The sequence below is a fragment of the Pipistrellus hanaki genome (genome assembly GCF_964339955.1).
Source record: "Pipistrellus hanaki genome assembly, chromosome: 15".
Taxonomy (NCBI): domain Eukaryota; kingdom Metazoa; phylum Chordata; class Mammalia; order Chiroptera; family Vespertilionidae; genus Pipistrellus; species Pipistrellus hanaki.
Genome location: NC_140517.1, coordinates 41,117,510 through 41,139,443, shown reverse-complemented (window position 1 = coordinate 41,139,443; position 21,934 = coordinate 41,117,510). Strand labels below are relative to the sequence as shown.

General features: G+C 45.3%; 1 long non-coding RNA gene across 1 annotated transcript in view; it reads left to right on the top strand.

The window, feature by feature from the left end:
- Window positions 1-21,934, top strand: part of LOC311609979 — a 73,413-nt gene that overhangs the window by 23,651 nt on the left and 27,828 nt on the right. Inside the window, exons 2-3 of the long non-coding RNA XR_014792874.1 lie at window positions 2,604-2,735; window positions 2,898-3,049. This is a non-coding gene — a long non-coding RNA (uncharacterized lncRNA). The remainder of the gene's footprint in view (window positions 1-2,603; window positions 2,736-2,897; window positions 3,050-21,934) is intronic.

Here is a 21,934-nt window from a genome sequence, read left to right as displayed (position 1 = left end):
ACGAGTCTACTATCTACCTACTCCAGGACTTCTGTGAGGATCAAATGAGATGAGGCACAGGAAAACGCTTCACAGACATTTGGTTACAGTATAGTGTTTCCACCTGGCTACAAAGCAAGTCATGTTTCTGGGCTGAAGAAACTGCAAGGAGGCTAATCATCACTAGGGCAAGAAAGCCAGGCCTTGCTATATGATGTCATTACCTGGTGCCCACAGCGACTGTTTCTGGGCTGGTCTGGGCTGTGGGCTGTGTTTTGTGCCATGGGATCTTGGCAGCATTAGCTGCGATTTGGTGGGCTCTCCCTCTGGGTCTGGTGCCAGGGGCTGTAGTCCACTTGGGGGAATCTTCTGAGTGTTGCTTTGCTGGTGCCAGGTGCATGGTGCAATTCTCTGTATATCACACAACTCCTTCATTGAGCATCTGCCACTTGGTGTTTGGTGCTTGTCATAGCGACCTGTAGGATGGATGGAAGGACACTTAGCATACTAGCTGTATATATCCTATATATTAAAAGGGTAATATGCAAATTTTGACCCTATTGGTGGAATTACCAGAAGAACCGCTCGACCAATCATTATGAGGTGCACTAACCACCCCTTGATCCCTTTCCCTGGCTGACAGGCTCCAATTGCCTGATGGAAAAAGGGAAACCAGAGTGGGTGGCTGTAAGGTGCGGGGCCAGCTGTGGGCAGCCAGGGAACATGGCCCTGATTACAGACTAAACATAGGGACCATACACACACTAGAGGCACGGCACACAAAATTCGTTCATGGGCTGAGGTGTCCCTCATCCCTGCCTGCACCCTCTCACAGTCTGGAACCACTCAATGGATGTCTAACTGCTGAAGATCATCCCTAAACCAGCAGTTGGACATCCCTCTCACAATCTGGAACCACTGGCTCCTAACCTCTCTTCTGCCTGCCTAATCGCCCCTAACCACTTACCTGCCTGCCTGATCACCCCTAACTACTCTGCCTGCCTACCTGATTGCTCCTAACCACTTTGCCTATCTGCCTAATACTCCTAATGGCTCTCCTGACTTCCTGATCGCTCCTAACTGCTTGTCTGTTGGCCTGATTTCCTCCAATTGCCTCTGCCTGCCAACCTGATTGCCCTTAACCAATTGTCTGCCTGCCTGGTCACCTCTAACTGCTTGCCTGCCTTCCTGATTGCCCCTAACCACTCTGCCTGCCTGATCATTTTTAATCACTCATCTGCCTCCTTGATCACCCCTAACCACTTACCTCCCTGCCTGATTGCCCCTAACCAGTCTGTCTGCCTGCCTGATTGCCCCTAACCACCTTTGCTTTGCCACCTGCTGCAGTGGCTTTGTCCAGAAGGATGTCAGGAATGACGTCTGGAAGGTTGTTCAGCTGTCCTGTCTAATTAGCATGTTATGCTTTTATAAGAAATGTTGGAAAATAATGAAAAGAAAAGTAATAATCAAATCAAACAAACTAATGTTAGGTGGCAACTGCTATCAGCATTCTTCAAAGGTATTTTACATGAATGGGCTAAGACTGCCCTCTCAGTATTGGGAGGGGGAGGTGCACCTCTCCCCTCTTTCTCCCCTTAGGTGTTTATTCATTGAGGTCAAGCGACTGTTAGATAGTGGGGCTGGAGTCTCAGGATCAGGCATCATTCCAAGGGATGGCGTTCTACTCAGGGAGCCTGTTCAAGAAGCACAGGCATGATTGAGTGGGGCAGAGGTTATTCAAACAGAAAGAAATGGGCACATGAGTTGCAGCGAGGTGAGTTTTGCCACCAGTAAGTTCAGTGATGCAGTTGAGAGTATTCATTCAAGCCAAAGATGCCTTGGCCACAAAGCCCTCTCTGGTTTCCATAGTTTTCCTCCTCAACCTATTCAAGTGCCAAAGTCGGTGCACACAGAAACGCATTTTGTTACCACATTAATGTGGATTGTAATTGGGCTTCTCAATGATGTGAGGCAGACTATTAACAATAATAAGGAGACATCACCTGTGTTCATAAATGTGACATGGACTTAGATTTTTGGTGTTGAATCGGATGAAGCCGCAGCTCCAGACACAACAAGTCAGCAGGGTATAAAGAAATATGATCCTAGTCCTAGCTTGGTGCCTTTGTTCCTTGGATGGTCAGCAAAAGGTTGTGGGTTCGATTTGATGTCAGGGCACATACTTATAGGTTGCCGGTTTGATCCCCTATCTGGACGTGTATGGGAGGCAACTGAGGAATGTTTCTCTCTGTCTCCCTTCATCTCTTCTTGTCTGTTTAAAAATCAATAAAAACATATCGTTGTGTCAGGATTCAAAGAAATTATAATCCAAAATCAGGCTGCTTCATGGCCTGGCAAACTTATCTGTCTCCTGGAACTCCAAAGCCCACAAGAAATAAATGTCTCTGGGTAAATAATGTCAAGAGAATTTACAACTGTCCCAGGACAGGTGCCAGGCCATATGGATCTGGACACCCCTAGTGCTTAGCAGGAGGCTCCGGCCACGCAGGCCCTTTATCGGGGTGGGCTGGCTGGAACAGAAACGTAACCAGAATCACAGCAGAGCAAATGGTGCCTAGGAGTTGTGAGGAGAATAATGCCTGCTTCTTTTTTTTTTTTCCCAGTGGAACCCTGTGCTTTCCCGTTTATCTATGATGGCTACAAATATTTTGATTGCACTTTCTTTCGCTCTGAACACTATTGGTGTTCTCTAGACCCAGTATATTCAGGGAGATGGAAACCTTGCACAAATGATGGTAAGCATGTGAGGAGCGTGTGGGGGATCTCCATAATTGACTCCTATTTGGAATCCTCTCCTCACCCAGCCCCCGGTGTTTCATTCACGTCCCCTTTCTCTTGCTAAGTCGAACACAATCTCACCACAGCTAATTTCCACACCCTTTGCTTCTACTTTTCAGACTTTCAACCATGTGTCTTCCCCTTTACCTATAAAGGCAAATTGTATAAGAAATGCACAATGGACGGGGGTGTATTGACAAGATGGTGCTCACTCACTGAAAACTACGACAAGGATAAAGCTTGGAAGCACTGCTAGAACTTCTATAACAGGGTAAGAGAGCCTGGGGAGGAGGAGAAAAGACAGGGATGAGTAGGGAAGGACAGAGCTGGATAGAGAAATGGAGTCAGGTGATACGGAGAGGACGGAGGAGACATGCAGGGGTCTGGGGAGGAGGAATGGGACAGGAGGAGGGGTGAGGAGCAGTGATTCAGACAGGAAAGAAAAGGGAGGAAAAATAAAAAGAGTAAAAGACAAAGAGAGGATGCAAAAAATGGATAGAGGAGAATTAGAAAAGGAAGAAGAAACAGAGATTGCAGATAACACATGGAAGGAAGGATTGGGGAGGATTAGAGGATTGGGGTAAGAGAAAGTAGAAGGAGAGAATGCGGGACGGGAAGAGAGAGTACAATGCACAGTCTTTTTTTAAAAAAAATATATTTTTGTTGATTTTAGAGAGGAAAGGAGAGCTAGAGAGAGATAGAAACATCAATGATGAGAGAGGATCATTGTTTGGCTGCCTCTTGCACGATTCACAATGAAAATTGATCCCGCAACCTGTGCATGTGTCCTTGACCTAAATTGAACCTGGACCCTTCAGTCCACAGGCTGACGCTCTATCCACTGAGCCAAACCAGGTAGGGACAATGCACAGTGTTTTGAGGGAGTGTGAGAGAGCCAGAGTAGGGAGTAGTGCTGGGAGAGAGCAAGAAGAAACAGAGGAAAGAAACACTCCAGGGGGCTGATTGGAAGAAATGAATAGAACTCATTCACATTGAAATCGAGACCGTGTTTCATGTCTTTTGGGGGACCCTACGAACACCCATGGATCCAGTCAAGACTTTGAAACAGAAGGGCAGACAGCCAAGACATCTCAAGCATGGAAGACATTCTCTGAGTGACAGAGGTGACATCCTTTCCCTGCAACTCAAGACCCCTTGCCCAGCAATAAAATGATTTCTCTGCAGGCACGTCTTTGTTATCCTTTCCCGAAAAAAAACCATCTTTCAGGTGGGAGGTGGTCTGCATGACCAGCTGGATCTCACAGGATCTTCACATCCGGCCCTCTCCTCCTAGACCCAGCACACATCATAGCTGTCTTTTCTGTGTCCTTGATTGAATGTCAAAGGTGTGGAAAGGCCACTGGGGCAAGAGGGGCCCTGAGACCAGAGAGGGCTGATGCCTGCCATAGATGGTTTTTCTTTCCTGACTTCACTAAAATGTGATTTTTTTCTGGAGATATTCCCTGACTCCTTAAACAGAAGGATCTCTGGTCATGTTCTCTCAGCATTTCACTCTCTATTTGCAATTCAACTGCCCATTTTCCAGGGGTGGAGGGGACAGTGAAATCTAATCATTGGGAAGACAAGATGGGCTGTGTTGTTCTGAAGTGCAGAACCTGACACATACTTGGCCCTCAGACACTTTTCAAAAGGCATATATCGATATATTGTAGAAAAAGTGTTTCAGTAAATAGTTGGGTGCCAATGAAACACAAATTCACAGGTGCCAGAAGTAAAGGGCCTGGAAGCCGGAGCCTAACCTGTGTTCTGGGGCCTGAGCAGCCCAGGTAGAGAAGTACCAGTGGCTGTGGGAGCTTTAAGTCGCTAGAGAGGTCACCACTCATGGCCTATCTAATGCTGGGCTTAGTAATTGAGATTATAACTAAAAACTGAGTCATTATAGGGGCGATCCAGTTAAGAAACTTTGAAAATCTCTTGTGTTCCCAGAGAAGCAAGAAGGAAGTTGAAATGGATTATAAGGAAACATGTATTCAAGAACTTATACTAAGTTTTAGTAAAACAGCAGACCTGGGCCGTCTAATCTTCGCCCCCCACCCTCCATGCCCACCACCCACTCCAGCTCTGTATGAGGAAAGTAACATTATGAGTGGACCGAGCCACAAAGATAGGTTCCCCTTCTCCTGGCTCCCAGTCAAGGACTATAGGGAGCATCACTTCCAGTGGGAAAGGCTGCCAGCCTTACTCAACCCTGCAGGTCCACGGGTCAGAGGGTAATTTCAGGGAGGTGTGATTGACAGGTTGGGGACTTTTCCCTCCATGTAAATGTCACATATCGGTTCCAGGCTCCCCCCAGCGATAACAGGCTCAGAATACTGGGCTCTCTGTCACTTTTGCCCCAGCTTTTTTGTAGTGAAGATTTTCCATGTTGGGAGAAGCAATTCATGAAGGCCAGGGTCTACTAACCCCTGTCCAGTGCCCTGTTTAGAAAGCAAAGGGGCATTCTGAGGAAAGCCCTTCACTGTCCTTGCCTCCAGTTCTCAAGCTGGTGGCTCAGAGACAAGATAAGAACAGCTTTGCTTGGCCGGTGTGGTTCAGAGGTTGAATGGTGACCCATGCACCAGAAGGTCACCAGTTCCATTCCCAGTCAGGGCACATGCCTGGGTTTCAGGTTCTATCCCCAGCAGAGTGTATACAGGAGGCAGCTGATGTTGATGTTTCTCTCATTGTCCCAGAGAAATTCTGTTTTCTCGGTCCCTCTCACCAGGTCACCCAAATATCTGTGCTGACTCCACGCCCTCGCCAACACTTTATATTTTCCCAAACACAGTTCATGAAAAACTGCAAACGTACAGGAACGTTGAAGTGATTTTACAGTGGGCACATGTGTACCCATCCCCTGGATTCCAAAATCACAAGTCTACTCTAATTGCTTCATCACCTACCCACCCATCTTCCCATCCCTCGCTCTGTCCGTCGTTTCAAAGTAAGTTGCTATCACCAGGGCATTTTCCCCTCCACACGACCCCACGTGTGACGTTACCAAGAGTTCGGCCCTGGCAGGGAGGCTGCTGGGAGCATCATCCCATGCACCAAAAGGCTGTGGGCTTGATTCCCGGTTGGGGCATGTCCTGGAGGCAACTGATTGATGTTTCTCTCTCACATTGATGTTTCTTTCTCTTTGCCTCCCACTTCCTCTCTCTCTCAAGTCAATAAGCATATCCTAGGGCAAGAATTTTTAAAAAAACAAACCCACACAAACAAACAAAAAAGTTCAATTAAAAAAAATTTTTTTATTGACTTCAGAGAGGAAGGAAGAGGGAGAGAGAGATAGAAACATCAATCATGAGATAGAATCATTGATCGGCTGCCTCCTGCACATCCTCCACTGGGGATTGAGCCTGCAACCTGGGCATGTGTCCTTGACTGGAACAAAAGCTGGGACCCTTCAGTCCTTAGGCAGACGCTCTATCCACTGAGCCAAATCATTGAGGGCCAAAGTTCAATTACAGTTCCTTCTTTTTTTGGCCAGAATTGAACCTGGAATCGAACTTGGGACCCTTGACTGGAATCGAACCCGGAACCCTTTAGTCCACAGGTTGATGCTCTATCCACTGAGCAAAGCTGGCTAGTTTCTTCTTATTTGTTTAGTTTTCAGGTAAAGTTTACACACACTGAGATGCACAAAGGCTAAGTGCACTGTGAAAGGAGTTATGACTGATGTCTAGACCTGTGCCAGCCCAGTCCCTATCAGAGCATCAGCCACTCCAGAAGGTTCTCTTCCACCCCCTCCCGGTCAACCTATGTGTGTGGAGAGCAATAGAGGAGGTGGGAGTAACAGGGTAGGAAGAGGGGGACCAGACCTTCAAGGACCTCTTACACCATGATGAGAAATTTCAAAAAAATCAATGCTATAATTAGTATCCTTATTACCCTCTTAACAATAAGATCAATAATAGTAAGAGTGTGCTGGATCTTTTTTTGTTTGTTTTTTCAGACCCATTCTCTGCCTTTCCCTGTCATACTTGGGCCGATCTGTATGGACTACACTGGCCTTTCTTTCTTTCTTTTTAAAATATATTTTATTGATTTTTTTACAGAGAGGAAGGGAGAGAGATAGAGAGTTAGGAACATTGATCAACTGCCTCCTGCACACCCCCAACCAAGGATGTGCCCGCAACCAAGGTACATGCCCCTGACCGAAATCGTACCTGAGTCAAAACGGTTTCGGCTACACTGGCCTTTCTTGACCTCTTGCTTCCTGTTTGGTCAGTCAGTGGGGACACTGGTGAGAGACTGGAAGGAGTCTTTCTAACCTAGCTCCCTCCCTGATGTGGAGCTGACCTCCCACCAAGACCACACTCCCAGTCAGGAGGTCCTCGCCACTCACACCTGGGTAGGGACAGCCACGCAGGCCTGGGGATGACGGAAGCTCCCTTCTTCCCAGCCCTGGGGCTGCCCCACCTCCCTGCCTCCGCCCTGTAAAGAGTCTCTTTATTATTAAACTCTCCCCCTGCCACTCAGCTTGGATTTTCCATCTGTTTCCTGCTGAGGCCCTGCATGCTGCTGCCCCTACTAGATACTGAGGACTCCCTAAAGCGACCCTGTTCCAAGCGCTTTATAGCAAGCGGTCTCCTTGGTCCACCTGACGACCACGTACATAGACACAGAGGTTTGGAGAGGTGATGTAACTAGCTCCGAGTTCAGAATGGAGGACCTAGGATTTGAACCCAAAAGGCATTTTATCTGATAATCCTAAGAGCAACTGGCAGCCACTGACTGGGTTTTCAGCCACCAAGTTTGGCTGTGTTTTGAAAGCGCCCCCTGGTGGCCTGAAGGAGCATTGCCAGCTGAGTTACCATGGGCCCTGCGGAATACAGTACCTCTATTTGGCTTTGAGGGTGCAATCTTCAACTGAATCCTGCAGATTGGGAGGCTGGGTGGAAAAGATGAAGGGATTAAGATGTTAACATTGCCAGTTATAAGAACAGTTGTGGTTCTGCAACAGTGATGCTCTCCCAGCCCCTCTGAAGAAATAAAGAAACAACAACAACAAAAAAAAAAAAACAGTCATGGGGATGCAACAGGGAACACAACCTAGGGAATATAGTTAATAATATTGTAATAATTATGTATGGTGTCAGATGTGGACTAGACTTGTCAGGGTGATCACCTCTAAGCTAAATAAACAAGTTACATCTAACCACTATGTTGTACACCTGAGTGTAATATCACATTGTATGCCAACTGTAATTGAAAAATGAATTAAAAATTGTAAGCCATCTTCAAATATTGCTACTTTCTATATTCCAGGGATTTGGGGTAGGGAATGTATGACAGAAGTACCCAATTGTGGAAAAAACATGATGCAAATGTTTATGCATGTATTAGGCAAACCTTCTGTGCCCCCTCAGATCCTGCTGGCAATGCCCTTTCCAATGAGTGGAACAAGAGAGAGGAGGTAACTTGCCCACGGCCCTTCAGCAGGTGAGCTTTAAGTCAGGATGTGAATCCTGGGCAGACTGGCTCAGGCTCTGAACCATTTCCCTCTAGTGTTTAAATTACCTTTTTCACCTTCACCGGTTTGGCTCAGTGGAGAGAGAGTCGGGTCCCAGGTTTGATTCTGGTCAAGAGCCTATATCTTGGTTGTGGGCACATCCCCAGTAGGGGGTGTGTAGGAGGCAGCTTATGGATGTTTCTCTCTCATTGAGGTTTCTAACTCTCTATTCCTCTCCCTTTCTCTCTATAAAAAAATCAATACAATATACATATATTTAAAAATTACCTTTTTCTAGAATTTCATGTTTCTTCTAAACCAAGCATGCCAACTCGAGGCATGTGGCCCACAATGAATATTTTTGCAGCCAGCCAATATAACAGTATACAAGGAACATCTAAAAAAATATATTTTTTATTGATTTCAGAGAGGAAGGAAGAGGGAGAGAGAAATAGAAACATCAATGATGAGAGAGAATCATCTATCAGCTGCCTCCTGCACATACCCCACAATGCAGGCATATGTCCTTGATCAAAATCAAACCTGTGACCCTTCAGTGCACAGGCCAACACTCTATCCACTGAGCCACGCTAGGGCTGTAAGGAACATTTTAATAAAAATTTCTTGGCTTAATTAAAAAAATACTTTATTGAATTTTTTACAGAGAGGAAGGGAGAGGGATAGAGAATTAGAAACACTGATGAGAGAGAAACATTGATCAGCTGCCTCCTGCAGTAATATGCAGATTGACCATCAATTCAACACACAATAGATGCCCCTTGTGGTCAAAGATGGCCAGCCCCGTGTGGACACAAGATGGCCACCACAAGATGGCCAGCATGGGAGGGTAGATGGAAGGCACCAGGCCTCCAAGGTAGGGCAGTTGAGAGGGACCAGGCCTGCAAGGAAGGGCAGTTGCAGGCGATCAACCCTGCAGGGGAGAGCAGTTAGGAGGCCAGCAGAGGAGGGAAGTTGGGGGCAAACAGGATGGCAGGGGAGCAGTTAGACATCAATCAGGCTTGCCTGGGAGTGGTTAGGTGGTGATCAGGCTAGTAGGCAGAAGCAGTTAGGAGCAATTAGGAAGGCAGGTGAGCAGTTAGAAGCCAGCAGTCCTGATTGTGAAAGGGATGTCCCATCAGGATAGGGCCTAAACCAGCAGTCAGACATCCCTTGAGGGGTCCCAGATTGGAGAGGGTGCAGGCTGGGCTGAGGGACACCCTCCCCCCACCCCTGGCTCAGTGCATGAATCTCATGCACTGGGCCTCTAGTATGTTAATGATGTGCTAAGGCTGATCAACTGCTTGCTATGACATGCACTGCCCAAGAGGCGACAGATGCTCTGAATGGTAGGTTAGCTTGCTGCTGGGATCTGGCCCATCAGGACTGAGTGAGATGGGCCAGACACACCCTGGAGACCTCCAGTGGTCCCTTTCTGGCTTGCAAATACCCACATCCCTCCCTGGCCCAATAATGCACTGGTGGGGTCCCTCGGCCTGACCTGTGCCCTCTCACAATCCGGGACCCCTCAGGGGATGTCAGAAAGCCGGTTTCGGCCTGATCTCACAGGCCAGGCCAAGGGACCCCACTGGTGCACAAATTCTTGCTCCAGACCTCTAATTATTAATAATGAGCCATAGTGTTCGCCCATGACTGACGACTATAATCCTGTTGTATTCATTTTCCTTATTCACCTTATGTGCAGGTGCACCATTTCTCTCCACTAATACCAGCAGCGAATGTTTTAGCAGCCGATTGCTACATCGTTAGTCTTATACTGACTTGTTTGGTGCATGCAACAGGAAATATTTCGCTTTTGGGGAACAAGAGAAATGGGTTTATTCGCTTATTAATTTGTGCAGCTATTCAGTGTCTGGTAAGTTAATGCTCAAGAAAAAAATCCTAATTTTCATTAAAATGTTCTATTATTTTTTTTGTTTGTTTTCTAATTTATTTCAGCTTTGAAAACTTGTACTAGTCTAACCAAATAATTGTATTTTTCTCATTCCCAGAAAGTACATGTTTTTATAACTGAAAGCATAACCCACTTCCCATTGGAAGTCATGCCAAATCTTCTATTATTTTATGTTAACGATGGCTCATTTAATTTAGCCCTTTGTACTCAGCATGTCTCTATCAAAATAAACCTACATTTCTATGGAAATTGAAGGTTTTGGTTCTTTGTGGCCCACATACACTTACACCTTATTTGGCCCGCATTAGCCTTTGAGTTTCACATACTTGGTCCAAACCAATGTCTTTCCTTTTCTTCTTTCCTAGTGAGGCTATCATTGACTTTTTAGGAATTCCTTTGCACTGAGAGAACTTGTTTGAAAGCCTATTTGTATCACAGTCTCAAGTTTAAACTAATTTATCAAGTCAGAACAAAGTAAACTCAGTTCTGCAATTCCCCAGATCTGAAAACTACCATTTCCTGTAAGTGCCACGTGCATTATATATATATATATCTGATTAAATGTTCTTTAAGAAATACCACAAAGCTCGGGGGGCGGGGGGGAGACGACACAGCAGGACTGCAGTCACAGAAGGAAAGGAGAGAGAGAGAGAGAGAGAGAGAGAGAGAGAGAGAGAGAGAGAGAGAGAGAGAAAGAGAGAGAGAGAGAGAGAGAGAGAGAGAGCGAGAGAGAGAGAGAGAGAGAGAGAGCCGCATCTTTCTCCAAAGGCGGGGCTGGAGGTAAATGAGGCTGTTACCATTGATGGTGAACCCCAGAGAACTCTGGGGGCTCCCCATCTCACTGAGGGGAGGCCCGTACCCTCATGTGGCCCACACGTCCCTATGTGTCCAGCCCAGCTCTCTGTCTGTCCCTCAACCTGGCACACCGCCTTTTGCCTATCCACCCCAGCAGCGCTGGCCTCCTGTGGTCTTAGCCACAGAGTTCACTCCTTCCTCAGAGCCTCTGCCCCGCTGCTCCCTCTGCCTGGAGTGCCCAGACCCCTGTGCCTAGAGTGCCCAGCCCCCAGGTGCCCACCAGGCTGTCACCCTGCTGGTGCAATGCCCACTGTGTGCGAAGGAAGCTCTAAGCAATGGAGAGGCATCGGCTCTTGTCATGGTTCTTCGCGTCCTGCAGCTTAGGGCTCATGTGATACTCTCCGGTGAGGTTGTTCCAGGCCATCGGTGTAAACACTCCTCACCCCCTGCAGGAGATACCCGGTGAACACTGCTATACTGCCCTACGTGACTTTTGGTAACACTAACCTGTAACTAACCCCTTGTATACACTGAGTGGCCAGATTATTATAATAATCTGAACACTTAATAATCTGGCCACTCAGCATATATATTCAGGCCCAGTGCATGAATTCATGCATGGGTGGGGTCCAGGCAGTCTGGACAGGGGGAAGGGACATGGCCGGTTGGCCGGCCTGCCTGCTGGTCGAACTCCTGGTTGAGGGGACTGAAATATGGTAGCAACCATAATTTGCTAAAAACTGCTGTTTGAATTTTAACCCTGCTATTTTGGCTTCTGCACCTGCTTAAACATAGGGTAGTTACCTCAGCCTTCAGGTGGAGACCTGGAGGCTAAGGCAATTTTCCTGTGCCTGGGACCAGAAATACAGGAGATTGATTCCCACTGACTCAGTAGCTTTAGGGGTAGCAACTGTGGATAACCTTTAGAGATTAACCGCTGAGTTCTGCTTCTGTATTATCGGCTATCTCAAGATAGGGCCAAATTCCAATGTTCCCAACCTTTAAAATTTAGAGCAAAGGAAAATTCCTGTGGTTTGGACCTTTAAAATGACTGCCTATACCTGGAATGGTGCGGCCGTGTGGACTCCACCAGCATGTGGTGCTCTTGCTGCCATCCTGGCCAATTTTTCAATAAATCCTTGCCTGCTGTTTTTAATCAATCATCAGCCTCCTCCTGGGTCTTATTTTGAACCCAGGGTTCGACCCCACAACATACTTATCAAATTTTGAACCATGAGGTGGTATTTGCCTTTTAAAGAAGTAAAACAAATGATGATGTGCGACTATAAACACCACAAAGTTGCCCAGACATTGCTTGAAGTTGAGTGCATTCATTTCCAATTACTGCTGTAACAAATTACCCCAAACTTAGTGGCTTGAAGGAACACAGTTTCATTATCTTCCAGTTCTGGAGGTCAGAAATCTTAAGTAGGCCTTACAGGGCTAACGTAGAAGGCTGTGTGCTTTACAGAGGCTCAGGAGAGAATGTGCTCCTTGCCTTTCCCAGTTTCCAGAGGCTGCCTGCATTCCTTGGCTCCTAGCCACATCACTATGTTCTGTTTCCACTGTCACATCACCTTCTCTGACTCTGATTCTCCTGCCTCCCCCTTATAAGGACCCAGGTGATTACATTAGACCTTTCCTGATAACCCAGGGTAATTTCTTCATCTCAACATCCTTAAATTAATCACACATTTGAGGTCTATTTTACCATGCAAGGTAACATAATCACAGGTTCTGGGTTTTAAGATATGAAAATTTGGGGGGGACAGTATTCTATCTCTCACACTGAGGGGCACATCTTTGGTACCTCCTCCTCCCCCTTCTTCTTTTTCTTCATTTTTATTGATTTTAGAGAGAGAGGAAGGGAGAAAGAGAGAGATAGAAACATTTGCATGCCTCTTGCTAGGCATTGAGCCCCAAACCCGGGGATGTTCCCAGATAGGAATCGAATTGACGACCTCTTGGTGCACATGGGTCAACATCCAACCACTGAGCTACACAGGCCAGGCTTGTGCTCTCTTCTGTGCCAGGTGATGTTCTAAGAGCTTCATGAGCCCTAACTGGTTTGGCTCAGAGGATAGAGCGTCGGCCTGCAGACACAAGGGCCCCAGGTTTGATTCCAGTCAAGGGCATGTACCTTGGTTGTGGGCACATCCCCAGTGGGGGTGTGCAGGAGGCAGCTGATTGATGTTTCTAACTCTCCCTCACCCTTCCTCTCTGTAAAAAAAAAGAAAAAAAATTTAAAAAGAGCTTCATGAGAATCGAGTCATCTCTCAATAACTACAGCAGCACCACCAGCAGCAGCCACACCCTGAGAACTGCACTACTGATACTTCCACCTCACAAATGAGGACACCGAGGCACCAAGGAGATGAGGAACACTCCCGATGTCACTGCCAACAAATGAGGGAGCTCCAGGGGGTCATGCTCTCCTGGGGCCAGAGTCATTCACAGCATTCTCACGCTTGTCCATGCTCCCGGTTCCCGGTGCACGCAATCCTCCACCTGCAGTGATTCTTCTGAGCTGCAATGCCATCTCCAGCTGGTTTTCCCAGAGGACTTGGTCAGAGACTTGAGGAAGGGGAGGGAGCCACCTTGTGGCGAGAGAGGGAATCTGAGAACCTGGTCTGGTTTCTCCATGTGTGAGTTCCACTGGCCAGTCTTGCATTGTGGTATTTCGTATCTTGAAAATACTGACATACTAGTCATTTATTCTCCTTTATTTAAAATTTTCAAAAGTTTAACTTTTAATAAAATATATTTTTATTGATTTCAGAGAGAGGACAGGAGAGGGAAAGAGATGGAAACATCAAAGATGAGAGAGAATCATTGATCAGCTGCTCCTGCAGGCCCCCAACTGGGGATCAAGCTCCCAACCCAGGCATGTGACCTGAACCATGGCCTCCGGATTCATTGGTTGATGTTCAACTCCTGAGCCACGCCGGCGGGCCAAAGTTTAACTTTCTATTGTGTATAACTTAGAGCACAGCACTTATAACTTAGAGTGCAACTTGATGAATTTATGAATGCGTAAGGATATAGAGAATTCTAGTCATCTCAGGTTTCCTTGTGCCTCCTTCCAGTCAGTGCCTCCTTCCAGTCAGTTCCACCCACGGTTAATCTCTTTCTGATTTCTCCCAAGACAAGTTAGGTCAGCCGTTTCTGATAATTATATAAAAGGAACTGCTCTCTTTTGTCTCTGGCTTTCCTACTCAACATTACGTCATGAGATTCAACCATGTGGTGGCATGTAGCAGTATTGGTGTTTTTTGAGATTGCCATGAGGCACTTCACTTTATGAATATCCCACACTTATTTACCCAAGCCTGCTGCTGATGCACATGTGGGCTGGTTCAGTTTTTAGCTGCTATGAATAGAGCTGCCATTCACAGTTTCTTTTACATAAATGCAGGAAATTATTTTTCCTTGGTGTGCACCCAGATGTGGAGTTGCCAGGCCATTTGGCACACTGATGTCTAGTCTTCGTTGGTGCTGCCAAACATTTTTTTTCGGAGTCATACTGGTATTTTTAATTCTGTGAGATAATTATTTCGATATTTTTAAAATAGTCAGAAATGTGGGTCATTGGTCTTGAGCCACACCCAGAAAATCAAACACTGCATTGAGAGCATGTCTTGAATCAAGTTTGCTAATTCCTGGCAGTTTCTTTTCTCTTTTTGGAAAGCTGCCAATGTAACTTGTTGTTTTAATTTGCATTTCCTGGGCTCCTAGGGAGGGAAATTGGACTTCGTTTTCAATCTCCTGGCCCATTGGCTCATACATGGGGAATGCCATTGTCTGAAGGCCTGGGTCTCATCCCTCACAGAATTATGCTTCATGGGCCATCATTTATCTAGACCACTGTGGACTGCTGTGTCAGGACCCTGCCTCTCTCTTCCCTTCAGATAATAATTTTTAAAAAATCAAGACCTGCCGAAACCTGTTTGGCTTAGTGGTACAGCGTTGGTCTGCGGACTGAAAGGTCCCAGGTTCGATTCCGGTCAAGAGCATGTACATTGGTTGCGGGCACATCCCCGGTGGGGGGTGCGCAGGAGGCAGCTGGTGGATGTTTCTCTTTCATCGACATTACTAGCTCTCTATCTCTCTCCCTTCCTCTCTGTAAAAAAAAAAAAAAAAAACCAATAAAATATATATTTTTAAAAATAATCAAGACCTTCTTTCCTAATTATAATATCTGGACCTAGCAGCTAAATTTGAACCCTGGGCAAGTAAATAGTACCACAGCGGGGAGGCAGCATGGAAGACAATAGTGACCAAAGTCATTGAATAACTACATACTGAGCACCTGTTCTGTCCCAGGCACTGTTCCAGCCACTGGAGCGACAGCAGGGACAGAACCTACAGAGATCACTGTTCCCGGAGAGCTTGTTTCCTGAGGAGGAAGATAAGAAAAACTATAAACAAGTATGACGATAGGGACAAAGGAGAGAGAGAAAAAAGGAGCCCAGCAGGTGTGGCTCAGAGGTTGAACCTATGAGGCAGGAAGTCACAGCTCAATTCCCATTCTGGGCACAAGCCTGGGTTGCTGGCTTGATCCCCAGTGGGGTCTTGTAGGAGGCAATCGATCAATGTTGCTTCTCTCTCATTGATGTTTCTGTTTCTCTCTCCCTCTCCTTTCCTCTCTGAAGTCAACTATATATATATATATATATATATATATATATATATATATATATATATATTATATATGGTGGGGGAAAGGGTGTGCCTGCGTTGGGGAAGATGGCTGTCCTTTTCAGAGGGCAGTCAGAGGAGGCCTCAGTGAGAGGGGACATTTGTGTAAAGACCTGAAGGAGGTGGCACTATGGAACAGAGGGACCAGCAGGTGCAAAGGTCCCGAGGTGAGAGTGTGCTAATGGGTGGAACCGGAAGGAGGCCATTTTGGCTGGGGAGTGACCCATGGGGTGTGTCTGAGAAGAGGAGTGCAGAGAACGGAATTGGTGGCACAGACATGTAAGTCCTTGTAGGCCCCTGTAAGAAGTCTGGCTCTGAGTGAGGGGAGAGCCATTGCAGGGTTCTGAGAAGAGGGTTTAATTTATTTATTCACTTAAAAAATATTTTTATTGATTTCAGAGAGGAAGGGGGAGGGAGAGAGATAGAAACATTAATGTGAGAATCATTGATTTGCTGCCTCCTTGTCCCGCCCCCCCCCCCCCCCCCCCCTCTACTGAGGACCAAGCCTGTAACCTGGTCATGTGCCCCATTTGGGAATCTAATCAGTAACCTTTTGATGCATGGGACGACACTCAACCAACTGAGCCACACCTGCCAGGGCTAAACTCCCCCTTTTTAATAAACACTCACAAAACTATTATTACACCTGCTAATGGTTGACTCACAAAGACCACCATGTCTCCGCTGGGCCACCACGGGAAGAACTAAATAAAGCAATCTGGGGTGGGTTTTTCAAAGCAAGGAACTCGTCAGGACTGGGTAAGTATCTGACACAACACTCTAGGATTGGTGAACACGACAAAGTGGGGGTCTTGGAACAAGGTTTGATTTGCAAACTGTTGTCTGATAAGTGAGCTTTCTGCCCAGGTGAGCAATCTGCTATCCTGAAGAGAGAGCTCATTGCTCAGGTAAACACACTTCCCAGAGCAATTGGTTTGCAGGAATTCCCTGGAGCAAATAATGAGCGCGCTTTCTCTCTCTCTCTCTCTCTCTCTCTCTCTCTCTCTCTCTCTCTCTCACTCATCCTCACCAGGGAGCTCTCCCTCAAGGGAGCTTTCCCCCCCCCCCCCCCTAAGCTCCAAGGGCCTTTCCTTTACCTCTAAAACTTGTTTCCTAAGCCCATTTCTTCTAGGAATTACTCCTTCTACCTCTGTGATTTACCAAACAAATGGTTCTCTTACCAAAAAAATTCCTCACCTGGGGATATTTTTTTCCATTGATTTTCAGACAGAGTGTAAGGGAAGGAGGAGTGGGGAGAGGAGGAGGAGGAGGAGGAGGAGGAGGAGAAGGAGGCGGAGAGAGATCAACCTGAGAGAGGCACATTGATAGGGGCGTGCCCTTGACTGGAAGTTCAACCCACCACCTTTGGTTCCCGGCCAAACTGGCGAAGGCAGTAATGAGTTCTTTATCATTTTATAGATGTTGCCTTCTAGGCAAGACTTTCTTAGAACAAACCACTAAGTCATGTTGAAATACTCGGTCTCAGTTCTTATATCTAATAGAATTTAAAATACCTAATATGGTTAAATAGTCAACGAATGAATTTCCTTACCTGTCTCATACCATTATTTTTCCTGCTTTTTCAAATCAGGACCCAAGTGAGGCCCACACATTGCACTTGATTTTGTGTGTTTAAGTCTCATAAATGATAACTTTTCTCTCTTTCCCACCCCCCAAAATAATTTTGGACAGAGCCACCTCTGAATTTTGCTCACTGTATCTCTTTGGTGTCATTTAAAATTACCCTTAACCCCATGGATTCCCTTTAACTGGGTCCTTGGGGCTACTGATCTAAGCTACTCAGCTTAAACAATATGAGAGACAGTGGGGCAGTGGACAATATGGCCGCATATGACCAATGGACAATCTGAAAAGGTAATGAGGAAAAATAACCCTTTTTACCATAGCATCAAAAAGAATAAAAAACATAGGCGTTAACTGAGAACGAGAAAGATTTATTCAAAGAAAACCACAGAACATTGCTGAGAGGAAAAGAATGCTCCTGGCATTCCTTGGCTTGTATCTGCAACACTCCAGTCTCTGCCACCTCTTCACATGGCTTCATTTTGTGTCTCTGTGTGTCCTCTCCTTTCCTTGTAAGGACACCAGTCACTGGATTTAGGGCCCAGCCCAATTCACTCAATGACCTTAACTGATTATGTCTACAAAGACTCTATCATCTATCTATCTAATATCTATCTATCTAAAACCCTAATCTGCAAATCAAACTGGTGGAATGACCAGTCATTATTACACTCACTGACCACCAGGGGGCAGATGCTCATTGCAGGAGTTGCCCCCAGGGTGCAGGCCCCTTCAGGCGGTGGCAGTGGGGGGTGGGGCTGGTGAGCAGGCAGCACCAGGCCAAGGCAGGTGCAAATGGGAGACCCCGATCACCCCATCGGTTACCCCACAGATCGACCCTGATTGTCACTCAGATCTACCTAGGCATAAATTTTATGCACTGGGCCTCTAGTTTCCAAATGAAATTACATTGTTTCAAGGAAATACAGCAAGGCCTATGGAGAAACATTCCTCTGATGCCTGATTGGTGTTAGACACAAGAGTGGATGTTTAGGGTTCTGGAGTATACTTGCTAACCTAAAAGTAGAAGGCTGTGGTGAGAGGCAACAAGCATTTATTTGTGAGCCAGAAGAACAGTTACCTGGGAAGCACTGATTCAGACAGAAACCCACATAGTGTTCTGAAGGAAACAAAGAGGGCAGGGCTTACAAAGTTTCAGGCTCTGTGTGCTGTCCTAGATTCAATCCTCTTTATGTAAATGAAGGATTCTGGCTACGTTAGTTAGGACTGGATGAGTTTAACAGGCAAACAAAGAATGCTGGTTGGGAAAATGGGTAGGCTTTCAAAGTAAGGAAAGCAGATGGTCTGGTTGCCATGGTGGGGAAGAGAAGTTCAAAGCTGATGGAGAAATGTGCTTAGTGGAACACGTGTCAGACTGTTATATTGTAAATTAGAAGATACCTTCATCAATAAGCCAAGTTAATTTGGAGTCTTTTTATTTCGATACCACCAATGGGCCCAGTGGAAATATTGGTTTTCAAATTCTGGGGCCCCAAATAAAGGAAGTCTTTCCTATTTATAGATTTTTTTAGTTTTTTGTCTAACAATTTTTAAATGAGACTTCAGACCTTCTGAGAAAGAGGTCCTGTGTGCTGGGACAGGCTGTGAGACTGCATCTCAAGGCCTGGACTGGCGCCAGCACCGACAGCTCTGTCTGGGGCATAGTTTTTGGCCTCTCTGGAATAGGGAGCAGTCTTATTTTTCCCTATTATTTAAGCAAGCAAACATTTACAGAAGTCAGAATATCAGGGTTAAATTTTAAACAGAAGCTTTTACCCAAGATGGACGTTATTATGCTTCATTCCCCACTGGTTTTATGTTGTTATATTGACCTGAGGACTATAATCTTAATTTTTTTTTAAAAAATTTTGTGTTTAAGAACAAGGGTTCTAGAGTCAGAAAATTTTTTTAAAATATATTTTGTTGATTTTCCACAGAGAGGAAGGGAGAGGGATAGAAAGCTAGAAATGTCGATGAGAGAGAAACATCGACAGGCTGCCTCCTGCACACCCCCTATGGGGATGTGCCTGCAACCAGTGTACATGCCCTTAACTGGAATCGAACCTGGGACCTTTCAGTCCACAGACTGACGCTCTATCACTGAGCCAAACCTGCTTTGGCTATAATCTTAATTTTCTGTTGAATAAAGTAAGTAAGTCTGTTCATAAGGGCCTGGATGAAGGCCAGTAGTAATCTTTAGAAGGTCCGAAGAGTCCTGGACTCTCTATTCTGCCTGGGCTGCCTTAAGCCAGGTGTGATGAAGTCATGTCGGGATCCCGTCTACCTTGACTGCTGTGGGGGTGGTCAAGATGACAATGTGTGGTCCTTTTCAGGTAGGAGTCAGTCCTTGGCTGGCAATTTCTTTTTTTTTAATCTAAACGGAGTCACCAGGGTGGAAGGGATGGACCAGACCAGAAGTTTGTACAAGCAGAGTGTCTCAGAAGTGCTTCTGGACTGCTTTCTGGATGGACTGTAAAGCCTGCAAGGACTTGAGTAAAGATTGGTTATGGATTTTAGCTTTTCTACAATAGATTGGGTAGATAGTACTTATTTCTTAGAAGCTTTTAAGCTTAGTGTGGTTCCATGTAAGCTGATGAGGTGTGTAGGCCAGGGTCTGAAAGAATCATTACAATCTGGAGAGCCTCCCCCCTCTCCCCCTTTCCTCCCATCTCCCCGGTTTTAGGGCAGCCTCCTGGGCTGCTTTGTTTGCTTCCTTGACAAATATAGTGGCAGCTGCTACTACTGGGAGGCAGGATTCAAGGCAAAAGGGTCAAGTCTTCTTGACAAGTAGACTACTGCCCTTCTCTAGGGGCCGAGACTTTGGGTGAGAGCCCTGTTGGCTATGCCTCTTGTCTCATATACATAGAGGTAGAAAGACTTAGTTACATTTGGTAGTGCTAGTAGGCCCATCGTCCTTGCTCTGCTTATGTCTGTCTAAGTGCCTACTATATCACCTCCAGGATTCTGGCTTAGAATTCTTTTAGGGAAAATGGATGTTGGTGGGCTCTTCTAGCTTTATGCTGAAGAGAGATGGAGTTTTCTTTTCAGAGCCAAGAGATCCTTGCTGTCTGTCAGAAGAAGGATGTGCTCTGGGCATAGGAGTTGGGCTTGTGACCTGCCAGAGACAAACTGAAGTTTTAACCCTTTCAGCACAGTTGCAAATGGGATACTTGACCAGCTTGATCCTGGCCACTTTTACAGATACCAGGGCCCAGCTGTTTATCTTCTTTCAACCAGCAAGCCAAATGCTTAAGGTTTTTTTTAATTATGTGTTGTACAACACTTATAATTTACTGAGCAGCAATTTGGGTGTCAGGTCTCTGGCCTGAATTATTTAATCAATTTATTTTTTAATATATTTTTTTCTTTTTGTTATATATATTTATATAATTTTTATAAATTTTATATTTTCAAATTAGTCTACATTTTCTTCCTATGTCTTTTAAAAATGCATAACCATGTCTTAGTCCTTCTAGTAAGTATTTCTATTTTAATATTCTTTCTTTCTGTCATACTATCAGCAATTTGTAGACCTTTTTTTTCTTAAAAAAGTATTAGAATTTTTTATTTTTAGAAACCTCCGTTTTTCAATAATTATTAAAAAGTAAACACCAGCATTTTTTATATTAGCATTTATGAAAATATTTTAAATGTACCTTTACTTTCAAGAAAATATACCTTTAACAAAGTTTAAGAGTCCTTCCTTCTGTAATAAAACAAAGAGCAGGTAAATTAAAACTTGTCTAGCAGTTAATGTTTCAGTTTTTTAAAAAAATATTTAGATGTTTACCATTTAACCCAGCAATGCTTCAAAGTCTTTAAGTTACTTAAGAAAATTTTTATAGGAGCAGCTTGGATTTAAACTGCTCTTCTATATGTCCACGAATGCAGTTGCCAAAAGGTCAGATGCATTTTATTTTTAAAATATATTTTATTAATTTTTTACAGAGAGGAAGAGGGAGGGACAGGGAGGCAGAAACATCAATGAGAGAATCATCAATCCCTTGTCTCCTGCACAACCCCCACCGGGGATGTGCCTGCAACCAATGTACATGCCCCTGAGGGGAATGGAATCTGGGATCTTTCAGTCAGCAGGCAATGCTCTTACCACTGAGCCAAATCAGATGCATTTGAAATACAATCTCCCTCTCTCCCTTTGAGTTCATTCTTCTTTAGAGATAGCATCTAAGGTTACTTCTGTGGTTTCTGATTCTGGCCCTCCAGGCCAGGCCTTCCCTAGGCCACTTGTTCTACAATTGTGAACATCATGTTAGTTTTCTGTTTTTGCCTTTCTTATTGTATGTATCTAGATATTCTGCACTTCTTTTAACAGCTTTTCTGTACTTCTGCAGGTGGGCTGGGACCAAAGGGAGGCATCGAGGAAAATAGTAGGAAGAGATAGGTTTTTATTGATTGATTGATTGATTAATTTTTTTTTTTTTTTTTTTTTTCTGGCTGCAAGCTGCTTTGCTGACAAGGGTCTGGTCTGTTTTTTCACTCCATCTACAGTCCTGCTTTATTTTCTTTAACCATTTAGGATCTGGATTTTAGGGTCCCTTGAACCAGCAGCAAGCCTTAAAAAAAAAAAAAAAAAGGCTCCCCTTTTCTGGACAGCCACAACTGACCCCCAAATCACTCCTGTCTCTTTCTTCCCACTTCCCACTGGAAAGGCACTTGCCTTTGCCTCCAGCCAGACAGTGGCAGGGCAGGGA